Below are 9,454 nucleotides of genomic sequence, written 5' to 3' on the forward strand. Positions count from 1 at the left end.
TTCTTTTGCGAGACATGGTATCTTTTCTTCAGAATTGGGCAAAGATTCTGCACAAGGGGGAAAAGAGAAATCGGTAAGGTGAGTAAGGACTTGCTATGATAAAAATCTTGCGACGGTAAGAATAATGCAGTAGCAACGACAGCGTGTGACAGCAATGGTGGTATGCGGTGACAATAGGTGACTTCAACAAAAAGGGAAGAGAGATTGGGGTTTCTTTCAGGATTTGAGGCTAGAGGTACAAGAGGGAGATTTAGGGATTTTTAGGGTTAAGCAAATTACTTTGAGGGATACGAAAAATAGTAGAATGAATAGGAGTTTATATAGGGAAGAATTAGGGCAACATGTAGCGAATATTTAGCTACATTAGGGTTACTTGGGGGGCAAGTAATGGTAGTGGTGGCAGAGTATGGATTTTTCCCTCCTTTTTGCTGTCTTGGGCCTCAAACTCAGACTGTATTTATAAACTTACTTAAGAAAAAAACTAATTTGTACTTGGGCCAAATTCGACCCCCTTTATTAACATAAAATTTTAAAATTTGAACAAAACAAATGAAATTTAAAAATCATAAATCTTAATTAGAAATTTTTTTTTAAAAATTACATTAAATTAATTCCCAGGAAAGGTTGGAGGGGTCACAGCAGTCTCGCTTAAGTTCCAATCTCCTTAGATAGAATTAATTAAATGTAATAAGTTAAGAAAATAAGTACTAATTATTTATTTATTTACAAAATGAGTTCATGAAAAATCAAGAGTCTGTTAATTTGAATGAGGATTCAACTCGCTCAACTTCACCATCCTAGTAGTGTTTGAGATGTTGACCATTAACTTTAAACGTACCTCTGTAATTATAGTATAATTCAATAACTCTATAAGGATAAACTTGGTAGATGGTATAAGGTCCTTTCCATCGGGATTTAAGCTTCCCAGGAAATAACTTCAACCTTGAATTAAATAACAAAAACTTTTGACCTTCTTTAAACTCGCAAGGTTGTATATGACTATCATGCCATCTCTTTTATCTTTCTTTACACATTTTGGCATTCTCATAGGAAAACAACCTCAGCTCTTTCAACTCGTCAAGTTGTAACATCCTTCTCTCACTAGCTTGCTTAAGATCAAAGTTCAATTGCTTCAAAGCCCAATGAGCTCCATTCTTCAACTCTAATGGAAAATGACATGCCTTTTCAAAGACTAACCGATAAGGAGTCACTCCTAACAGTGTCTTAAATGTTGTTTGATAGGCCCATAATGCATTATCGAGCCTTCAAGACTAATCTTTTCTACTAGGGCGTACTACCCTTTCAAGGATACCTTTGATTTCACGGTTCACCCTTTCAACTTGCCCATTAGACTGAGGGTGATAGGCAGTAGTAATCTTGTGCTTCACATCATATTTTTCAAGCAACCACTTAAGCTATTTGTTCACAAAGTGAGAACCTTCATCAATAATAATAGCTCCTGGTGTCCCAAATCGTGTAAACACATGCTTATATAGGAATCGCATGACTACCTTAGCATCATTTGTAGGGTATGTTTCAGCTTCAACCTGCTTGGATACATAGTCCACAGTAACTAAGATGTATTTGTTCCCATACGAAGAAGGAAACAGGCCTAAGAAGTCAATGCCCCATACGTCGAATAATTCAATCTCCAAAATGTTAATCAAGGGTATCTCATTCCTCCTTGATATATTTTCGATCCTTTGGCATTTATCACAGTTCTTCACATAAGCATAAGCATCTTTAAATAATGTAAGCCAAAAGAAACCTACTTGAAAAATCTTTTCTGTAGCCCGTGAACCACCAAAGTGTCTCCCACTTGGAGATGAATGGAAATGATACAAGATCTCAACAATCTCACTTTTAGCTACACACTTTTGGATTATATTATCTGCACACTGTTTAAACAAAAACGGATCTTCCCAAAAATAATACCGACTATCATGAAGGAATTTTTTCCTTTGTTGGTATGTCATTTCTTAAGGAATTATTACACATGCAAGATAATACGTAAAATCAGCAAACCAATGTGTTTCATGAATTTGACTTACCTCAAATAAGTGTTCATCTAGGAAATTCTTGTTGATAGGCACATAGGATTGAGTTACCTTGTCTTATTCCAACCTCGACAGATGATCAACTATTTAATTTTCGAATACCTTTTCTATCTTGGATCTCAAGGTCAAATTCTTGGAGTAAAAGTATCCAACGAATTAGCCTCGGTTTCGCATCTTTCTTTGTGAGCAAGTATTTAATGGTCGCATGGTCAGTAAATACTGTAACTTTGGTACCTATAAGATATGAGCGGAATTTGTAAAAACCAGAAACTATAGCAAAGAATTCCTTTTTAGTTACCTTATAATTGAGTTGGGCTCCTGTCAAAGTTCTACTTGTATAGTAAATAGGGTGAAACACTTTGTTTCTTCTTTAACCCATCACAGCTCCAACAGTATAATCACTTGCATCGCATATCAACTCAAAAGGTAAGCTCCAATCAGATGTAACGATTATTGAGGCTAAGATTAACCCTTTTTTTAGATCTTCAAAAGCTTCCAAACATGCTTTGTTGAAATCAAACACTGCATCTTTCTCTAACAACAAACACAATGGTATAGAAATTTTTGAGAAATCTTTGATAAACCTTCGGTAAAAACAGGCATGGCCTAAGAAACTTTTGACTCTTTTCACATTAATTGAGGCTAGTAATCTTTCAATTACGTCCACCTTTTCTTTATCGACTTCAATTCCTATCTTTGAGATTTTATGCCCTAAGACAATCCCTTCCTTAACCATAAAATGGCATTTTTCCCAATTAAGGACAAGATTCGTCTCTTTGCATCTCTTCAGTACCTTAGCCAAATTACTCAAACAAATATCCTAAGTGTTACCAAAAATAGAAAAATTATCCATGAAAGCCTCAAAAAAATATTCAACCATATCAGTGAATATTGCCATCATGCATCGTTGAAATATTGCAGGTGCATTGCATAAACCAAAAGGCATTCACCTAAAAGCAAATGCAAAGTATAGACAAGTAAAGGTTGTTTTATGTTGGTCCTCCAGAGCTACAACTATTTGGTTATATCCCAAATAGCCATCTAAAAAATAATAGAATTCATTACCTGCCAGTCGATCTAACATCTGATCCATAAAAGGAAACAAAAAATGGTCCTTCCGAAGGGCTTTATTCAACTTCCTGTAATCAATACAGATTCTCCAACCAGTAACAGTTCTCGTTGGAATCAACTCATTACGATTATTTTCAACAATCGTGATTCCACCTTTCTTCGGCACACACTGTACTGGACTTACCCACAAACTATCTAAAATAGGATAGATGATTCCTGCATCTAACCATTTGATCACTTTCTTTCTTACAACTTCTTTCAAAATAAGATTGAGCCTCCTTTGCCAATCAATTCGAGCTCTTTCACCTTCTTCTAAAATAATTTTATGCATGCAAAAAGAAAGGCTTATACCTCGAATATCAACTATGGTCTAAGCAATTACTTTCTTGAATTTCTTTAGAACAACAATTAGTTGCTCCTCTTGATCTTTGGTTAGTTCTACTGAAATAAGCATAGGCTAAGTGGAATAGTCACCTAAACAAACGTATTTCAAATGGGAAGGAAGTACCTTTAGTTCGAGTTTAGGTGGTTCTTCAATTGACAACTTGGGTTGCATAAATTCTCTGACTTCTAACTCCAATAGTTCAAACCGTGTGAATTGAATAAAATTTCTCGGAATGGCTTCCATCAAAGCCATGTTTTCTTCAACTTCTTCATCCTTCAAAGGGTCAAGATCTAAGGCTATCTCCAATGGATCTTCTTCAAAATTGCTTTCCATAAAAACCAAGGCTTCTATCTCTTCCATAACTGAACACTCTTCTGTTGGATTAGGAAATTTCATCGCTTTAAGAATGTTAGAGGTTCCCTAATCATCTTAAACTTGCATGGTAAGTTTACCTTTTTACACACCAATTAACGTTCTTTCTGTGGCTAAGAAAGGACTCTTAAGGATGATCAGCACTTCCCTATCTGCTTCAAAATCTAAGACAATGAAATCAGCAAGAAAAATAAATTTATCGACTCTTACCAAAACATCCTCGATCTTTCTTTCGGGATATGCTAAAGATCGATCTGCTAGTTGAAGCGTCACAGTTGTAGGTCTTACTTCACCTATCCCTAGCATCTTGAAAATAGACTTAGGCATCAAGTTGATACTCACTCCTAAATCACACAAAGCTTTACCACAGTAAGATTCACCAATGTTACAGTGTATAATAAAGCTTCTTGGATCTTTCAATTTTGGTGGCAGTTCGTTCTGCGGGAACGCACTGCACTCCTTTGTCAAGGCGATAGTCTCATACTCACTTAGTCGTTTCTTCTTCGATAGTATATCTTTCATAGACTTCACATAATTTGGCATTTGTTCTAAAGCCTCTACCAATGGAATATTGATGTTTAACTGCTTTAGAGCATCCAAAAAATTCTTTAATTGTACATCCTGTTTCTACTTGTGTTGTTGTAATCTTTGTGGATATAGAGGTTATGGAACTTTCGACTGAATCAGATAACTCTTCTGAGTAGGTAAATCTACATCCAAAGAAGATGTTAAAGTATCTGAATTCACTGAGTTAGGATTTACCTTGTCAGCTTTTGTAGATTCTGACTCTTTTGGTGTAGGAATTTCAATAGTTGGTTGGTTCTTTTCAACAGGCTTATCTTCGACATCAATCAATCGGGGTTCCAGAATTTTACCACTTCGCAATGCCACTACCTTGATATGTTCTTTACCAAATTTCTTGGATTCTCATTATTTCTCGGCAAGGTTCTTTTTGGTCTATTACGAAGCTCCGTAGCTAGCTGACCCATTTGGTTTTCCAAATTTTTCAATATTGCTGCTTGGTTTTAGATCAAAGCGTCATTTTTTGTCATGTACGCTTTCAACAAGTTTTCCAAACTATTTGATGCCTCAGCTTGAGGTGGTTTTGGAGCTTGTTAATTAAACCCTTGAGATTGGTTGGGTCTATGCTGCAATAAGTTGTTGTTTGGTCTATTTCTTTGGTCGCTCCAAGAAAAGTCAGGATGATTACACCATGAAAGATTGTAGAAGTTGGACTGGGGTCCTTGTCCACTCCTATTTTGGTGTTGGTTCCCTACATAGTACATTGACTCGGGATTTGATGGGCAATTTGCAAAAGAATGACCTTTCCCATAGTACACACAGAAAACTACTTCAAATGGACTTGGTGGCTGAGCTGCAAAATTATTAGCACTATTAGCGGTAAACTATTTTAACATAGAGGAAATAGACGATACCTGAGCTAATGACGAAGTGAGGGCGTCAACTTCATGAACTTTGGCTACAAGTCTTCTTGAGCTGTTCAATTTGTTGGCCATTGATAGTTATTACTCAGAATGCTCTCGATGATCTCATAAGCCTCATTATAAGACTTAGACAAAATTGCACCATTCGCAGAAGCATCTACCATCAATCTTGTATGTACATTGAAACTATTATAGAATGTCTCCAACTAGATACAATGATGAATCCCATGATGAGAACACTTACGAAGTAACTCCTTGAGTCACTCCTAAGCCTCATACAAAGACTCATCATCCAATTGTTGGAAAGTTGTGAACTCGTTCCTCAACTTAGCGTTTTTTCTAGGCGGGAAATGCTTAACCAAAAATCTCCCTGCTAATTCTTGCCATGTAGATACGGAACCTGGTGGCAATGAATTTAGCCATGCTCAAGCTCGATCTCGCAACGAGTACAAAAACAACTTCAACCTCAGTGCGTCTTCAGTCACACCGGCTATCTTGAATGAATCACTCACCTCTATAAACAATCGAAGGTGAAGATGTAGATCTTCTGTGGGCATACCACTAATTGGCCCACTATTTGGAGCATTTGAAACATCACTGGTTTCAATTCAAATTGGGTTGCCTCAATATCTGGCCTTCTAATTCCTAGATTTAACTCACTGAAAAGTGGCACAACATATTGTCTGATGCATCGATCCCTATCATTGGAAATGAGGATGGGATTTCGTACATGATCAGCTTCATTACCTTGGTCTTGATTCTGATTTCCAAGGTCCATCTCGACTTGTCTTTGAGCTATTCGTTCATGTCTTCTTTGCCTAAAAGTTTACTCAATTTCAGGGTTTACAAGGAGTAAATTGATAATCCGATCTATGCTCATAAACACTTGAAAAGAAAATCACAAAATTAAAAAGAATAAGTTAATAATGTTAGAAATAAACCAAATTGGAAGTAAATAATTTCACAAAAAAATGACTATGGCAATAGTTAACAATCCCTGGCAACGGCTCCAAAAACTTGTAACGCGTAGGTTTGTGCAAGTGTACACAGTCGTTATCAAGTAATAGGTAAGTATCGAGTTATCATCTCCACAGGGATTGTATTTGTGTTAAATCACTTAATTGTAAAATTATACTACCAACTTGGTAAATAAAAACACAATATGGTTGAGAAGTGATGATTAAAATTAAATATATTAAACTAAATGCAATGATTCTCAATGCAAATTATCCTAAGTATGCAAACTATATGAATGAAATAGATTTTAGAAAAATTAAACACAATTTGCAATAATTATAACATAAATAAACTAGGAAAATTACTTTAATTAAACTCAATTTATTATCAACATGCTTAATAACATTCAAATAAACATTTCATGGCAACTTGATCTTTCTTGAGTTTGGAAACCACATTAGGTCCTTTCGGAACCCTTTACTTACTAAATACGCATTTTACTAATCCTTATTTACTAAGGGTTTCTTAGCATTCGTGTGAGGTAATAGGGACGTGTTAGGTTTGAAACAGTTTTATCACATAAATCTAAAAACTATGTAGATAATAGAGCTTAGTTAGAGTTGTTATGTGACAGCCCTAATGTGACCCTAGTCGGGAAGTGGTTTCGGGGCCACAAAACCGAGTCATAAAAATAATTAACTGTCATATTTGATGCTTATTATATGTATATATGCATGTGTGAAAATTTTATATTTGAATTTTGTTTAATTGTAGGTGAATTTTAGTAAATAGGACTTATGTGAGAAAATTTAGAAATGTGCTAGGCAAATGTAAAGTGGCCTATTAATGCATGTTATAGAAATGGTGGGTTTGCATGTCAAATTGCCCAATATTTGAGCTAGTGGTAAAGCCATGCTATGGGGCATAGCATATTTTAAGCATGGTGTGCTAATGTGGTATGTAGGAAACAATAAAATAAAAAAGCTAGTAATAAAGAAATGGAAAAAGGAAAATGATGAAAGCAAAGAAAAAAATGTCCATCCTTTTTCATTCTTCTTGACCGAAATTCAAAAGGAAAGAAAGGAGGAAATGTTGAAGAGATTCGCCATGCTTGTAGCTAGGTTAAGGTAAGTTTGATGTTGTTCCATGAGATTCATGCATATTTTTATGTTAGTTTGAGTTCTACCTAGCCCATGGTTTAAATCTTGCTATGTGATGAAGATGATACTCGGCCATGGGTGTTGTTTTCTTGGTTGGTGTTTGTTTCATGCTAAATCTAGATGAACAATGGGGGTTGTCATTTAGGTTAAGATCAAAGAAATTAATCTTGTTAAAACTTTGAACTAATAATGCCCATATGTGTGATAGCCGAACATAGACTTTGTTTAAAGTCTTGGTCAAAGGCCGGTTAAGTGTTTTGGAAATGATTAAGCTAGGTGTTTGATCTTTTTGGTTCGGCATAGTACATAAAATGTTGCTAGATGGAGAAAAAAATTCGGCCAGCAAGAGGTGTGCTAAGGCCGAATATAATTTTGTATATTAATGAGTAATGCATGTATTGAATTGATGGAATGGAGAGGATGTTTTAATAGTGCATATATGTGTATTAGCCAAGTTTTGAACTTGAAACAAAATGGTATTTGATCAATACAAGTGACCATACGTGTAGAATGTATTAAGTATGCAATCGGCCTCAACATAGACATGCATGTTCGGCCACACGAATGAATGCATAGATTGATGTTGTACATTCGGCTATAGGTAAGCATAATGATGATCCTATCTTGACTTAGACAATCGGCTCAAGGAGAATTTGTTAAGTTCTTAGTTAATTGATATTAGGTTAATGATGTGTGTATTTGGTCATAAAGGTGCACATGAGGAAATGTTTGATTAATTGTACTAAATTGCTCAATGTGATTAAAAATGCCTATGACCATTTTGTATTTGAGCTAAAGGTGGCATATGACCTATCAAACTCCTTGTCATATTCAGCCATAAGCAAGCATAATGAGACTTTAATAAGTTAAATTTGTTTGGATTAGCTCAAGAGCTTAGAGGACCATAGTTGGATAAGGGAAAGGAAAAAGTGATCGAATAGCCGCCGAAATTGTTCGACCACCTCCGAGGTAAGTTTTCGAGTAATGGAACTTAGATTATGATTCGATTAGATTATGTCACAAGCAAATCAAAATCATGCTTTTTGTATGTGGCTATTAAGCCGAAATTTGTAAGTGTGATAAGTGTCTTGTGTTTGAGCTTTGGTAATGAAAATGAAATATGGATGTGTCATGATTTATTGATATATGTGCATGGTTATTCGAATGATATCCGGCTAAGTCCCAAGGCTTTTGTGCTAAGTGACTATATCCGAGTAAGATCCGAAGGCATTTGTGCGAGTTACTATATCCGAGCCAAAACCCGAAGGCATTTGTGCTAGCAACTATATCCGGCTAAGTCCGAAGGCATTTATGCTAGTGACCATATCCGGCTAAGACCAAGGCCTTGTGCGAGTGGTTATATCCGCTAAATCAAGATACTTGGGTTGGGAATGAGCGATCTTGTTGTAATAATTTCAATTAATACACTCGTAAAATCCCAACAATGAGGTATGTTTTGTACATGCATTGGATTAATTGATTCCTTTTAAGTAGTATTCGCTCGATCGATTAATGAACTTAGGCCTTTGGCTAAGTTGATCTTTTGTGTGTGAATATAAGGGTTGGTAACGTGAAGTAAGTATGATATTGAGAATTTGTGCATATGAAATTATCCGTTTAGCCATATGAATGCTACATTTTAGTTGTGTCTAATTTTATGGCTCAAAACTTACTAAGCATTAAATGCTTACTCCGCTTCTTTGAATCTCTGTTTTATAGATTTTGGTTCGTCAGCTATCAGACTCGGGATTATTGAAGTCGAAGTCGCCCACACTATCAAAGCCCCTTTTGGTACACTTTTGGTTGAACTTTGTAATGGCATGTATAGGACTACCCTTTTTGTTGTTGGTCATGTACCCTTGGGTCTTGTATAAATTTGGATAGCCATGCGAAAATGGCTTAAATATACTTTGATCATAACATTATAATCGTTTTGTATGTTGTTAGTTGAGAGGTATGGAAATGTTTGGTAACGATTAGCCATTGGAATAGTTAATCATGATCATT

The 9,454-nt window shown here is 35.6% G+C and overlaps 1 non-coding gene across 1 annotated transcript; it reads left to right on the top strand.

The window, feature by feature from the left end:
* Positions 1-5,552: 5,552 nt before the first annotated feature.
* LOC128283299 (small nucleolar RNA R71) lies at positions 5,553-5,659 on the top strand. The gene has a single exon (XR_008273641.1). It is a non-coding gene; the product is annotated as a small nucleolar RNA R71 (small nucleolar RNA).
* The last annotated feature ends 3,795 nt before the right edge of the window (positions 5,660-9,454 follow it).

The sequence above is a fragment of the Gossypium arboreum genome, chromosome 10 (genome assembly GCF_025698485.1).
Source record: "Gossypium arboreum isolate Shixiya-1 chromosome 10, ASM2569848v2, whole genome shotgun sequence".
Lineage (NCBI taxonomy): Eukaryota > Viridiplantae > Streptophyta > Magnoliopsida > Malvales > Malvaceae > Gossypium > Gossypium arboreum.